The sequence below is a fragment of the Bufo gargarizans genome, chromosome 5, assembly GCF_014858855.1.
Source record: "Bufo gargarizans isolate SCDJY-AF-19 chromosome 5, ASM1485885v1, whole genome shotgun sequence".
NCBI lineage: Eukaryota > Metazoa > Chordata > Amphibia > Anura > Bufonidae > Bufo > Bufo gargarizans.
In genome coordinates, this window is record NC_058084.1 from 451,035,383 (window position 1) to 451,051,959 (window position 16,577).

Here is a 16,577-nt window from a genome sequence, read left to right on the forward strand (position 1 = left end):
ATTCGGGACCCTGTTCTATTGTATGGTAATCCATTTATGGGAACATTGCAATGTCAGATTTTTGCCATCTTTAGGGTCTATTTACAAGCAAAAACAAAAACGTATTTATTAAGAAAAAAACAAAACAAAAAAAACTCTTCATTGGACCATATATACAACCATTGCCACCAAGGTGAGCCCCTTTAAGGGATCCCTTCCTTGCACCCTATGACACCCACCAACACCAGGGGCACCCCAGAGCACGATCGTACATGAGAGCCCCAAAGTAGGGTGTGTCCCAGATAGAAGAAAGGGTGTGCTCCTCCCTTCAGTGTGGAAGCTCAGCTCAGGGAGAGCTGAAGAAAGATTGCCATTGTGAGTTATCACTACCACTATCCTCACTAATGCTACCACTCCCATCCTATTTGGCCAGTTACCACTACCACTATCCTTGCTGCTGCCACCACACCCATTCTCTTTGGCCGATTACTCACAACAATTTTTCAGCAAATTTTCCCATAGGCTTCTCTAAAGGAAGGGAAAAATGGCAGAAAAAATGTGCAAAAATGTTCAACATGACAAAAATAAAAAAAATTATGTTTTAAAATCCATTTTTCAAGACACTTAACAGATATGGCACAAGGCATGTGGGCATAGCAGCGCATCCTCATTGTTAAACCTGCCCCCATGTTTAATGGAAGCCTTCATAAATGTTGCCACTTCTTCCCAACATCCGCCATACATGTACGGCAGAAGTTGGGTCTTTAAATACAGCGTCTGTACAGGAGCTGAGCTGGCGCCATAGCCTGATGGCAGTATCCGTGATCATAGACTACTCCAAGCAGGCACATTTTTTAACCCCAGATGAAATGGTTAATTGCAACCATGCCATCTGAGCTGTTGTTTAGAGGTAAGGGGCTTTATTTAATGACCTAATGCCCCCATTGCGACAGGATCAAAGGAGCTGTTTGGTTACTTTTGCAACGAGATGCCTTTAGAAGGCTCTCAGGCCTGCCATTGTAAAGTTCCTATTAAGCCCTGTCTCAGGCAGAGCTTCATAGGAACATAGGGATTTTGTCATAGACTTCAATAGTAAAGTAATGATGTCTATGGCATATGCAATCCAATGAGGACATGTTCAAGTCCCCGGGGGGGGGGGGGGGGGGGGAAAAAAAAAAAAAGTTAAAAAAGTTTTAAAAAATATAAAAGCAAACAAAAAGAATTAACGGATCCCGTGTTTTCAAACCCACTTCATAAAGTACAACTTGTCCCACAAAAATACAGGCCCTTATATGGCTATGGGAAAAAATGGAAATGGAGTCAGGAAAGGGATAATATATTCTGAGCAGTAGTTCTTTAAAAATCCCATCTCTGCTAACGTACTTTTTCTTATCAGCAAGTGAATAACTATATGGCTTCTTTCACATGTCCGTGTCCTTGATGACATCCATGGCAAGAAGGTCAGTGGTTCATTTATAAAGATGTCGGTGAATGATTCGTGTATCTGTTTTTTTTTGCTCTCCATGTTTCATCTGTATTCCCCGGACAATCATGGGCTGAAAATTTATTTCCTAGTGAAGATCCATGAAAACCAAAGACCAAACATGGATGGCATCCGCGTTGTGTCCATGGTTTTTATGGACCCATGGACTATAATGTGCATGAGGGATCTATAATCACAGACAAACAAGGGACATGCTTCCATGGTGTTACCATGGATCCACGGTCCGTGGAAAACCACTGATGTGTGAATGAATACTCACATTAAAGTCAATAGATACGTTCATGGAGACCAATTCACTAATTCAATAAGAGGCCTAAGGGTGGGTTCACACCTGGTGAATATGCAGCAAATATTGTATGTTATACAGTCCCAGAAAATTTGATGACTTGAAAAAATGTCATCCACACACTTTGTAACAAATCAGCAGCGGAAAACTGACCTGCGGTGCGGATTTGACTTCTGAAGCATGTCAGCAGTCCTCCACCGCGGATTTCACTCTTTAAAAGGGATAGGGTGAAATCCACAGCCATTTCCGTGGCAAAAACCAAATGTAATTCATGCCTATACAGTGTAGCAAAGTCATGCAGTCATTGATACGCGCATCATCGGACCATGTGGTCTCACGCTAAGGCCTCCTTCCTGTTTTGCGGTAGTTTCTATTGGTTTCTTTTTTACAAGCCTTTTTTGTGGGGGGTTTTTGTGCGGTCACACATTTTTGACATGCATTTTTTTTTTCAGGAGAAATATACACTCATATAAATCACTGAAAAAAACACCAAACAGATATACCACTGACTATACTAGCCGGTCATACAAGCAGATAATAAAAGCTGAGACTTTTGCCAATATATTCCTGTCAGGAAGATATCGGAGCCCATCATGCACCACGTCACGGTCACTCAGCATGGCAAGGGGTCCTACCACTGCACTAACTATGGTGTGAACACGGTCTGAAGGTGATGAAATCCAGCTCACAGCCAAGCTTCCACACAACCGCATAGCAGGTCAGCTAATGCATTGTGAACACAGCCAGACAGTAAGCCACACCCATATCAGACCATGTGATGGAGGTTTCCAGGTGTAACAGAATGTTCAATTGCCAGATAGAGGCCCATTCAATACATATAAAACAACATCACAAAAATATAGTGGCCAATATGGGGGAACTGTCTCAACCACAAACACTGTAGCGTGTCTTTCATTGGGCGAGCAGTCCCACCGCATGTGATCCACAAAATACCGTGGCATGATGGGCTCCGATATCTTCCTGACAGGAATATATTGGCAAAAGTCTCAGCTTTTATTATCTGCTTGTATGACCGGCTAGTATAGTCAGTGGTATATCTGTTTGGTGTTTTTTTCAGTGATTTATATGATTGTATTTTCATCCGCACAATGCTCCTGTTTGTGTAGGATGTTTTTGTGGTGCATGTGGACCGCGCTGGCGTCCTCCTTTGGATGCATTACTTGCTCAGGATGGTCGTTTGCTGCGGTCCACATGCAGTGGGATTGCTCCCCCAATGATAAGCACGCTACAGTGTTTAGGGTTTGAGCAGCTCACCCATACTTGCCACGGTATTTTGTGGTTCACATGCGGTGGGACTGCTCGCCAAATGAAAGACACGCTACAGTGTTTGTGGTTGAGACAGTTCCCCCATATTGGCCACTATATTTTTGTGATGTTGTTTTATATGTATTGAATGGGCCTCTATCTGGCAATTGAACATTCTGTTACACCTGGAAACCTCCATCACATGGTCTGATATGGGTGTGGCTTACAGTCTTGCTTTGTTCACATTGCATTAGTTGTCCTGCTATGCGGTTGTGTGGAAGCTTGGCTGTGAGCTGGATTTCATCACCTTCAGACCGTGTTCACACCATAGTTAGTGCAGTGGTAGGACCCCTTGCCATGCTGAGTGACCGTGACGTGGTGCATGATGGGCTCCGATATCTTCCTGACAGGAATATATTGGCAAAAGTCTCAGCTTTTATTATCTGCTTGTGTGACCGGCTAGTATAGTCAGTGGTATATCTGTTTGGTGTTTTTTTTCTGTGATTTATATGATTGTATTTTCATCCGCACAATGCTCCTGTTTGTGTAGGATGTTTTTGTGGTGCATGTGGACCGCGCTGCTGTCCTCCTTTGGATGCATTACTTGCTCGGGATGGTCGTTTGCTGCAGTCCACATGCGGTGGGATTGCTCCCCCAATGATAAGCACGCTACAGTTTTTGGGGTTTGAGCAGCTCCCCCATACTTAAAAATAAAGTTAAAAAAGTTTTAAAAAATATAAAAGCAAACAAAAAGAATTAACGGATCCCGTGTTTTCAAACCCACTTCATAAAGTACAACTTGTCCCACAAAAATACAGGCCCTTATATGGCTATGGGAAAAAATGGAAATGGAGTCAGGAAAGGGATAATATATTCTGAGCAGTAGTTCTTTAAAAATCCCATCTCTGCTAACGTACTTTTTCTTATCAGCAAGTGAATAACTATATGGCTTCTTTCACATGTCCGTGTCCTTGATGACATCCATGGCAAGAAGGTCAGTGGTTCATTTATAAAGATGTCGGTGAATGATTCGTGTATCTGTTTTTTTTTGCTCTCCATGTTTCATCTGTATTCCCCGGACAATCATGGGCTGAAAATTTATTTCCTAGTGAAGATCCATGAAAACCAAAGACCAAACATGGATGGCATCCGCGTTGTGTCCATGGTTTTTATGGACCCATGGACTATAATGTGCATGAGGGATCTATAATCACAGACAAACAAGGGACATGCTTCCATGGTGTTACCATGGATCCACGGTCCGTGGAAAACCACTGATGTGTGAATGAATACTCACATTAAAGTCAATAGATACGTTCATGGAGACCAATTCACTAATTCAATAAGAGGCCTAAGGGTGGGTTCACACCTGGTGAATATGCAGCAAATATTGTATGTTATACAGTCCCAGAAAATTTGATGACTTGAAAAAATGTCATCCACACACTTTGTAACAAATCAGCAGCGGAAAACTGACCTGCGGTGCGGATTTGACTTCTGAAGCATGTCAGCAGTCCTCCACCGCGGATTTCACTCTTTAAAAGGGATAGGGTGAAATCCACAGCCATTTCCGTGGCAAAAACCAAATGTAATTCATGCCTATACAGTGTAGCAAAGTCATGCAGTCATTGATACGCGCATCATCGGACCATGTGGTCTCACGCTAAGGCCTCCTTCCTGTTTTGCGGTAGTTTCTATTGGTTTCTTTTTTACAAGCCTTTTTTGTGGGGGGGTTTTGTGCGGTCACACATTTTTGACATGCATTTTTTTTTTCAGGAGAAATATACACTCATATAAATCACTGAAAAAAACACCAAACAGATATACCACTGACTATACTAGCCGGTCATACAAGCAGATAATAAAAGCTGAGACTTTTGCCAATATATTCCTGTCAGGAAGATATCGGAGCCCATCATGCACCACGTCACGGTCACTCAGCATGGCAAGGGGTCCTACCACTGCACTAACTATGGTGTGAACACGGTCTGAAGGTGATGAAATCCAGCTCACAGCCAAGCTTCCACACAACCGCATAGCAGGTCAGCTAATGCATTGTGAACACAGCCAGACAGTAAGCCACACCCATATCAGACCATGTGATGGAGGTTTCCAGGTGTAACAGAATGTTCAATTGCCAGATAGAGGCCCATTCAATACATATAAAACAACATCACAAAAATATAGTGGCCAATATGGGGGAACTGTCTCAACCACAAACACTGTAGCGTGTCTTTCATTGGGCGAGCAGTCCCACCGCATGTGATCCACAAAATACCGTGGCATGATGGGCTCCGATATCTTCCTGACAGGAATATATTGGCAAAAGTCTCAGCTTTTATTATCTGCTTGTATGACCGGCTAGTATAGTCAGTGGTATATCTGTTTGGTGTTTTTTTCAGTGATTTATATGATTGTATTTTCATCCGCACAATGCTCCTGTTTGTGTAGGATGTTTTTGTGGTGCATGTGGACCGCGCTGGCGTCCTCCTTTGGATGCATTACTTGCTCAGGATGGTCGTTTGCTGCGGTCCACATGCAGTGGGATTGCTCCCCCAATGATAAGCACGCTACAGTGTTTAGGGTTTGAGCAGCTCACCCATACTTGCCACGGTATTTTGTGGTTCACATGCGGTGGGACTGCTCGCCAAATGAAAGACACGCTACAGTGTTTGTGGTTGAGACAGTTCCCCCATATTGGCCACTATATTTTTGTGATGTTGTTTTATATGTATTGAATGGGCCTCTATCTGGCAATTGAACATTCTGTTACACCTGGAAACCTCCATCACATGGTCTGATATGGGTGTGGCTTACAGTCTTGCTTTGTTCACATTGCATTAGTTGTCCTGCTATGCGGTTGTGTGGAAGCTTGGCTGTGAGCTGGATTTCATCACCTTCAGACCGTGTTCACACCATAGTTAGTGCAGTGGTAGGACCCCTTGCCATGCTGAGTGACCGTGACGTGGTGCATGATGGGCTCCGATATCTTCCTGACAGGAATATATTGGCAAAAGTCTCAGCTTTTATTATCTGCTTGTGTGACCGGCTAGTATAGTCAGTGGTATATCTGTTTGGTGTTTTTTTTCTGTGATTTATATGATTGTATTTTCATCCGCACAATGCTCCTGTTTGTGTAGGATGTTTTTGTGGTGCATGTGGACCGCGCTGCTGTCCTCCTTTGGATGCATTACTTGCTCGGGATGGTCGTTTGCTGCAGTCCACATGCGGTGGGATTGCTCCCCCAATGATAAGCACGCTACAGTTTTTGGGGTTTGAGCAGCTCCCCCATACTTGCCACGGTATTTTGTGGTTCACATGCGGTGGGACTGCTCGCCAAATGAAAGACACGCTACAGTGTTTGTGGTTGAGACAGTTCCCCCATATTGGCCACTATATTTTTGTGATGTTGTTTTATATGTATTGAATGGGCCTCTATCTAGCAATTGAACATTCTGTTACACCTGGAAACCTCCATCACATGGTCTGATATGGGTGTGGCTTACAGTCTGGCTGTGTTCACATTGCATTAGCTGACCTGCTGTGCGGTTGTGTGGAAGCCTGGCTGTGAGCTGGATTTCATCACCTTCAGACCGTGTTCACACCATAGTTAGTGCAGTGGTAGGACCCCTTGCCATGCTGAGTGACCGTGACGTGGTGCATGATGGGCTCCGATATCTTCCTGACAGGAATATATTGGCAAAAGTCTCAGCTTTTATTATCTGCTTGTATGACCGGCTAGTATAGTCAGTGGTATATCTGTTTGGTGTTTTTTTCAGTGATTTATATGATTGTATTTTCATCCGCACAATGCTCCTGTTTGTGTAGGATGTTTTTGTGGTGCATGTGGACCGCGCTGGCGTCCTCCTTTGGATGCATTACTTGCTCGGGATGGTCGTTTGCTGTGGTCCACATGCGGTGGGATTGCTCCCCCAATGATAAGCACGCTACAGTGTTTGGGGTTTGAGCAGCTCCCCCATACTTGCCACGGTATTTTGTGGTTCACATGCGGTGGGACTGCTCGCCAAATGAAAGACACGCTACAGTGTTTGTGGTTGAGACAGTTCCCCCATATTGGCCACTATATTTTTGTCTTGTTGTTTTATATGTATTGAATGGGCCTCTATCTGGCAATTGAACATTCTGTTACACCTGGAAACCTCCATCACATGGTCTGATATGGGTGTGGCTTACAGTCTGGCTGTGTTCACATTGCATTAGCTGACCTGCTGTGCGGTTGTGTGGAAGCCTGGCTGTGAGCTGGATTTCATCACCTTCAGACCGTGTTCACACCATAGTTAGTGCAGTGGTAGGACCCCTTGCCATGCTGAGTGACCGTGACGTGGTGCATGATGGGCTCCGATATCTTCCTGACAGGAATATATTGGCAAAAGTCTCAGCTTTTATTATCTGCTTGTATGACCAGCTAGTATAGTCAGTGGTATATCTGTTTGGTGTTTTTTTCAGTGATTTATATGATTGTATTTTCATCCGCACAATGCTCCTGTTTGTGTAGGATGTTTTTGTGGTGCATGTGGACCGCGCTGGCGTCCTCCTTTGGATGCATTACTTGCTCGGGATGGTCGTTTGCTGCGGTCCACATGCGGTGGGATTGCTCCCCCAATGATAAGCACGCTACAGTGTTTGGGGTTTGAGCAGCTCCCCCATACTTGCCACGGTATTTTGTGGTTCACATGCGGTGGGACTGCTTGCCCAATGAAAGACACGCTACAGTGTTTGTGGTTGAGACAGTTCCCCCATATTGGCCACTATATTTTTGTGATGTTAGAAATATACACTCACCTAAAGAATTATTAGGAACACCTGTTCTATTTCTCATTAATGCGATTATCTAGTCAACCAATCACATGGCAGTTGCTTCAATGCATGTAGGGTTGTCCTGGTCAAGACAATCTAATGAACTCCAAGCTGAATGTCAGAATGGGAAAGAAAGGTGGGCTACAACAGCAAAAGACCCCACCGGGTACCACTCATCTCCACTACAAATAGGAAAAGAGGTTACAATTTGCACGAGCTCACCAAAATTGGACTGTTGAATACTGGAAAAATGTTGCCTGGTCTGATGAGTCTCGATTTCTGTTGAGACATTCAAATGGTAGAGTCCGAATTTGGCGTAAACAGAATGAGAACATGTATCCATCATGCCTTGTTACCACTGTGCAGGCTGGTGGTGGTGTAATGGTGTGGGGGATGTTTTCTGGGCACACTTTAGGCCCCTTAGTGCCAATTGGCCATCGTTTAAATGCCACGGGCTACCTGAGCATTGTTTCTGACCATGTCCATCCCTTTATGACCACCATGTACCCATCCTCTGATGGCTACTTCCAGCAGGATAATGCACCATGTCACAAAGCTCGAATCATTTCAAATTGGTTTCTTGAACATGACAATGAGTTCACTGTACTAAAATGGCCCCACAGTCACCAGATCTCAACCCAATATAGCATCTTTGGGATGTGGTGGAACGGGAGCTTCGTGCCCTAGATGTGCATCCCTCAAATCTCCATCAACTGCAAGATGCTATCCTATCAATATGGGCCAACATTTCTAAAGAATGCTATCAGCACCTTGTTGAATCAATGCCACGTAGAATTAAGGCAGTTCTGAAGGCAAAAGGGGGTCCAACATCGTATTAGTATGGTGCTCCTAATAATTCTTTAGGTGAGTGTATGTCCTCTCTTTACAATTAACCTTCCTTTTGGATTCAGCTTTGGCTCAAAAAACTGCTACAAAATCTGAAGTGTTTCTCCCAAACCTCCCTTAATGCTCTCAAAAAGAGAAACAGTATAAAATACTGTAACTTGATACCTTTTAATGGCTAACTCAAATAAATGATGTTGTAAGGCAAGCTTGCGAGAAAAAATCTCTAAAGAAACATGTATAGACACAGGAAAGGACATAGAGGTGGAGTAATCAATTGCAAAACACCAACAAACAGACAAATTGTCTTAAAGAAAGAGTCCTTAACATCTGAGGAGAGATAGGGGTCATCTTCTGTCTAAACTCAGAGACAAACCAACTTTCCCACGGCTTATCCGTAAACTAATTAAGGACTCTTTCTCCAAGACCATTCCTCAGTTTATTGGTGTTTTGCAATGTATTACTTTACCTCTCTGTTCTCTCCTGTGTATAGCCATGTTTCTTTACAGATTTTTTTCATTTCTGGCCTGAAGAAAGAACCTCAGAGTTTTAAAAGCTTGCCTTACAACCAGGCTCGGACTGGACCACCGGGGAGGCGGGGGATTCCTCGGTGGACCCGCTGTCTCCTGCACCCAGAGATAAGTTATTAATTATTTATTTGTTTATAGCAGACTCAGATCTGTGTATGTGTGCTGCTCTCTGCAGAGTTCAAAGTGGCATTGGGGGGACTCTGCCCTAGGTCCCTCCAATGCCTCTGCTTCAGGTGTACCCTCATAAGTAAAAAATCACAGAAAAAACAAAGATAAAAACATCCTGTGCAGGATGTTTTTATCTTTGTTTTTTCTGTGATTTTTTTGTCTATGTAGTGTATGCTTGAGGGAGTGGCACCTTCAAGTGTGAATGCGCTCCTATTTTATCTTGGGAGTAGCATTCCTCTGCACTTTTGCCCTTCCTATCCAATAGAGCGCCTTGATTAGGTGGTACATATAGGTGTGCCTGCTCCTCCTCCCATCGGTTGCTTGATGCACATGGAGGTGACTAGGAGCAGCACACCATATGTGCGGCGTCTGCGCTCCTGAACATAGAAGCCCAACGGCTTAGGTAGGTTTAGCGTAGGACCCGCCTGACCTGAGACCACCTTGGCACTTGGTAGGCGGGCACAGATGTGTTTTGATCAAAATGTATTGGCTAAGTGTCTCAGATATTATCATATCAGAGTGAGGCCTTTGTCCATATATAATGCTTGCATCTCCTTTACTAAGTGCATTATTACCTTATTTCTGCGATTTTTTTCGTACCCTCATAAGTGCCCCTGCTCCAGATGCGCCCCAATGCCCCCACTCTAAATGCACCCCTTAATATTGCATCTTTTCCAGTTGGCCCCCTAATACCTCTGCTCCAGGATAACAACTATTACCCTGCCTCAGGTGACCCTAATGCCTCTGCTTTAGGTGCACCCCCATTAGTGCCCCAGCCTCAGATGCCCCCACTCTAAATGCACCGCTAATATTGCCTCTTCTCCAGTTACCCCTGCTCCAGGATCCCTACCAGGGTCGGCTCCAGGTTCATGTGGGCCCTTGGGCGATAAAGTCTCAGTGGACCCTCTTGTGGCATTTTGCACGGCGCTTACAGCAATGAAACTGCATGTATTATAGATTAAATACCTTACACAGAGCATGCTACAGAGCGGATAAATGTGAATGAGTCCTTATCTGCCTACTTTTATTTTCTACCCAGTGTTTCAGGTCTACTCACAGATATGTTCTCCCTCACAGTAGATATGCCAAGATGTGCCCCCTTACAGTAGATATGCCAAGATATGTGCCCACTTCATAGTAATAATCCCCATTGTGCCCCCTTCATAGTAATAATCTCCATTGTGCCCCCTTCACAGTAATACTGCCCACTGTGCTCCCTTCACAGTAATAATGCCTACTGTGCCCCCTTCATTGTAGTAATGCCCATTGTGCCCCCTTCCCATTAGTAATGCCCTCTGTGTCTCCTCCAGAGTAGAAATGCCCTATGTGCCCCCTCCATAGTAATAATGCCCTTTGTGCCCCCTCCATAGTAATAAAGACCTCTGTGCCCCCTCCATAGTAATAAAGACCTCTGTGCCCCCTCCATAGTAATAAAGACCTCTGTGCCCCCTCCATAGTAATAAAGACCTCTGTGCCCCCTCCATAGTAATAAAGTCCTCTGTGCCCCCTCCATAGTAATAAAGTCCTCTGTGACCCCTCTGTATTCAAAACAAAAAAAACACAGTAACTACTCACCTTGTCCCGTTCCTGAAGCTCACAGTCCTCTCTTACCTGCAGGCACAGATCGCTCTGCAGCACTGTGTGGGTGGAGCTTATACAGATAACAAGGCTGCAGACTCCACCCACACAGGCCGGCAGCACGATCCGTGTCTGCAGGCTGAATAGTGGAGCAGGGAGAAGTCTGAAAAAGGGGAGGAGCGCGGGGAGCTGAGCGGTGAGTGACAGGACCCAGCTCCCTGCGCTCCAGCAATTGCTTCTGGCCTGTGTCAGTGTCACGCTTCGATGTGGGAGGGAAACACCACACCGAGCATAGGAGGGAAGGGGGAACAGGGAATCAGGCCTGAGAACTAGGGAAGGAAAATGGACACCTCCTAGTGAAAACCCTAACCAAAATCCTGACTGACCATCAGTATGAACAGACCCCAAAAGTAGGTGAGTTTATATGCAGGAATACCTAGAGTCCTATCAAGGAAGGACGAACAGGAGTCTCCTACAGGCCTAATACAAACAATACGGAAATGCAACACACAGAACCCAAACAAAATACAAAAGGAAAGACCTAACTTCAAAGGAGCAATGGAAGCACCAGGAACTCAGCGGAGATCCAACCACAATCTATCCAAAAGGTCCAAACAGAAACTATAAACCGCACTGCATTGTGGGAGAAGCAACTATAAATAGCCACACCTGGGGAAAGAAGGTGCGGCAAGCACCAGAAACAACACAGACATCATTTGATCCAAACAGAAAACATGTCAGATCAAACCCCGTGTTGCCAGTCTCACCGATCTCCTGCCACCTATCGCAGGAACGTCCGTGACAGTACCCCCCCTTTTACGGGTGACCTCCAGACACCCAGGACCGGCCTTATCCGAGTGAGACCTGTAAAAAGCTTTTACCAAACGACTGGCATTCACATCAGATGCCGGTACCCACATCCTCTCCTCTGGTCCATAGCTCTTCCAGTGAACAAGATACTGAAGAGTTCTACGGAAAACTCGAGTCAATTATCTTGGCGATCTGAAATTCCAAACTACCGTCCACCATGACAGGAGCAGGTGGCAAGGAAGACGGCTCCAAAGGTTCAACATATCTCTTCAACAAAGATTTATGAAACACATTATGGAAAAGGATCTAGGAATTTTAATAAACAGCAAACTAAGCTGCAAAAAACAGTGTCAGGCAGCTGCTGCCAAGGCCAATAAGATAATGGGTTGCATCAGAAGGGGCATAGATGCCAGTGATAAGAACATAGTCCTACCACTTTACAAATCACTAGTCAGACCACACATGGAGTACTATGTACAGTTCTAGGCTCCTGTAAACAAGGCAGACATAGCAGAGCTGGAGAGGGTCCAGAGGAGGGCAACTAATAACTGGAATGGGGCAACTACAGTACCCTGAAAGATTATCAAAATTTGGGTTATTCACTTTAGAAAAAAGACGACTGAGGGGAGATCTAATTACTATGTATAAATATATCAGGGGTCAGTACAGAGATCTATCCCATCATCTATTTATCCCCAGGACTGTGACGAGGGGACACTCTCTACGTCTGGAGGAAAGAAGGTTTGTACACAAACATAGAAGAGGATTCTTTACGGTAAGAGCAGTGAGACTATGGAACTCTCTGCCTGAGGAAGTGGTGATGGTGAGTACAATAAAGGAATTCAAGAGGGGCCTGGATGTATTTCTGGAGTGTAATAATATTACAGGTTATAGCTACTAGAGAGGGGTCGTTGATCCAGGGAGTTAGTCTGATTGCCTGATTGGAGTCGGGAAGGAATTTTTTATTCCCCTAAAGTGGGGAAAATTGGCTTCTACCTCACAGTTTTTTTTTTTGCCTTCCTCTGAATCAACTTGCAGGATAACAGGCCGAACTGGATGGACAAATGTCTTTTTTTCGGCCTTATGTACTATGTTACTATGTTATTATGAATTTTTTAGGGCCTGAGGGAGTTCAAGACGAAAAGCTACAGGATTAATAATGGCAGTGATCCTATATGGACCAAAAAATCTTGGATCCAACTTTCAAGAAGGTACCTTCAACTTAAAGGGGTTATCCAAGTTATATTTATTGATGACCTATCCCCAGGATAGGTCATCAATATTAGTGATGAGCGGCAGGGGTCATATTCGAATTCGCGATATTTCGCGAATATTTTGTAGAATATTCGTTGAATATTCGCAAATTCGAATATTCGTTATATTCTACCATTTTTTTTACTCGAAAAATCGGCAAGGTAATGATTGTGTAATATGCAAATTTTTGGTAATTCAAATTTTTTGATTCAAATTTTTTATTGCGAATTTTTCAACTTTCAACTATTAGACAAAGAAGATTATAACACTATATTAGCTAAATTGCTCTATATTCGATTTTTTTTCGAATATTCGCTATATTACTATAACTTAGTTTTTTCGAATATTCGTAATATTCTAAAACAAGAATATATAGCACTATATGGAATATTCGAAAAAAACAAATACAGAGCAATTTAGCTAATATAGTGCTATAATCTTTTTTTATAGTTGTAATTTTTTTCTAATCTGAACTTCAGATGAGAAAAAAATTACAACTATTAGACAAAGAAGATTATAGCACTATATTAGCTAAATTGCTCTATATTAGTTTTTTTTGAATATTCGCTATATTGCTATACCTTCGTTTTTTCGAATATTCGTAATATTCTAAAACAAGAATATATAGCAATATAGCGAATATTCGAAAAAAACGAATATAGAGCAAAATTCACAAACACTACTACTCCTAAAGTCAAGTATATTGCAGCCTTCTTATTGGCCCAGAGGGATCATGGGTACTGATTAAAAAAATAAAATAAAATAAAAAAATATCGAATATTCGAAATTACGAATATATATAACTATATTCAAAATATTCGCGAATTTTTGAAGTACCTATATTCGCAATAAAAATAGGAAATTCGAATATTCGTGATCAACACTAATCAATATCAGATCGGAGGGGGTCCGACACCCGGCACCCCCTCCGATCAGCTGTTTGAAGAGGAGACTCACACGGTGTCAGCACTGCCTTCTCTTCACTGTTTACCTTCTAGCCGTTGCATCTGCAGTGGTGAGCAGGTGTAATTACACCCAAGCCGTCCCATTTATTTCAATAGGAAAGCTTGGGTGTAATTACACCTGCTCACCACTGCAGATGCAACGGCTAGAAGGTAAACAGTGAAGAGGAGGCAGCGCTGACACCGTGCGAGTCTCCTCTTCAAACAGCTGATCGGAGGGGGTGCTGGGTGTCGGACCCCCGCCGATCTGATATTGATGACCTATTCTGAGGATAGGTCATCAATAAATATAACTTGGACAACCCCTTTAATGTTTCTTGTGGACAGCCACACAGAATCACCCACTCTTAGGGCCGGACCTTTCATAAGTTTCCTGTCAGCCACACGTTTATACTTGTTGCCCATATGCATCAAGTTATTTTGAATTTTCCGCCATATAGATGACAATGATGATAAAAAAAAACGTTCATCCTCAGGCATACCAGAAGTATCTGAACCAGAAAAACGTGCCAAACTGCAGGTGAAACCCATATGCCCCAAAAAACGGTGACTTATCAGTGGACTCCTGTCTACGATTGTTTATGGGAAACTCTGCAAAAGACAAAAACGAAGACCACTCCTCCTGGTTCTCAGAGACAAAACATCTCAAGTAAGTCTCCAGACTCTGATTAGTGAGCTCCGTCTGTTCGTTCAACTGAGGATGAAAAGCCGAAGAAAAGGACAGTTGTACCCCCGGTTGAGTACAGAACGCTTTCCAGAATCTGGAAACAAACTGAGTCCCACGATCCGAGACCACGTCAGAAGGAATGCAATGGAGTTTCACAATGTTGTCAACAAACACTTGTGCAAGTGTTTTAGGATTAGGTAGGCCCGGCAATGCTATAAAGAGCACCATTTTGCTAAAGCGATCAACTACCACCAGCATAACTGTCTTTCCTGAAGAATTAGGTAGATCAGTGATAAAATCCATGGATAATTGAGTCCATGGTCTCGATGGGATGGACAACGGAAGTAGAGATCCAGAAGGCCTAGTATGTGTCACATTAGCACGTGCACAGGTACTACAGGCTGACATATAGTCCTCAACACACTTACGCAACCCCGGCCACCAAAATCTATGAGAGATGAGGTCACCAGTGGATCTGCTCCAAGGGTGTCCTGTAATAACTGTACAGTGATGTTCCTCAAACACCTTGTGACGCAATTCCGATGGTACAAACAGTTTCTCAGAGGGACAAGAACCAGGAGCATCTCCCTGGGACTCCAACACATTCACCTCTAGGTCAGGGTAAAGAGCGGCTATCACCATCCCCTTTGACAGTATGCAGCGTCCTACTCAGGACACGTGGGAACTGCAAAATAGCTTTAAAACTGCATTATCTTATTGCATGTTATTTTGTACAACAACACCTGTTGTATCCCTGTTCATAGGCTGGTCTGGTGTAATTTATACATACCACCACTAGATGGGGATAGCACTTAGGTCATATAAATACTTAGGACGGGCCTAGTGAGACAGCTCAGTGGTTGTTGATTAGTAGTCAGTCTGTCTGTTGTTGAGTTAGAGAGAGTGCAGATTTAGCACTTCAGCTGAGATAAAAGTCTGGTCCAGGAAGGGACAAAAGAAAAGAAAGACTAAAATCCAAAGGATAAAAGCCACTATTCAGGCATTAAAGACCTTTGGGAATCCAGGTGAAGGATACTATAGCCACCGGCAACCTCACCAAATTACACTGCTACAGAACCTTCAAGCTAAGCTAAACACAGCCAAACCTATCAACAGTGGATCAACAGAATTCCTTTAAATTGCAAAAGACTGTATTCTGTTTGGATGTAAATGCCGCAACTGGAACCAACATCATAAAAGTTGTGAGTTGTATCCTACCACTGTCTACTTCATTCTTACCACTGGTTGTACCACCATTAACGGTACTGGTGTCACGACAAATACCATCAAGGGACTCAGCCGCAACAAGCACCCTAAGCACCCCTGACATCAAGGGCACCTCAACCTCCATCTTGGCTGATGCTTCGCTACCACAGAGCATGCCCCAGTGGATTTCGTGCTGTCTTCCTCAACACTGTGTTGCCAGCCCAGGGAGGCTTTCTGCTAATCGTGAGTAAACCATGTGAGATGAACCATGTGTTAATATTTGGCCCCTCATCGGCCCAACGCGCACCTCACGTGTCGCCCCTCCGGTACTGGCTGGCTGCAAGTATAGGACTCGGATTTTCAAAATCACCACCTTCAGGAAAACTACGTGACAAGGCATCTGCCTTGACGTACTTAACCCCAGTACGATAGGTGACAGTGAAATTAAATCTGGTGAAAAACAAAGACCATTTGGCCTGCCTCAGGTTCAGTCGTTTAGCCGACTCTGGGTAAGCCAGGTTTTTGTGATCTGTGAACACCGTGATTGGATGAATCGCCCCTTCCAACCAATGATACCATTCCTCAAAAGCCAACTTAATGGCCAGTAACTCTCTGTTCCCCACATCCGGCTGCACCAATATAGGGGCGGAAGAGAAGCATTCCTTAATCGCAGAAAAGGCTCGCAACGCCAAATCAGACCACACTG

General features: G+C 43.8%; 1 protein-coding gene across 1 annotated transcript in view; it reads right to left on the reverse strand.

Annotated features, from left to right (window-relative positions):
• PTER (phosphotriesterase related) overlaps positions 1 to 16,577 on the reverse strand; it is a 67,780-nt gene that overhangs the window by 24,618 nt on the left and 26,585 nt on the right. The window lies entirely within an intron of this gene.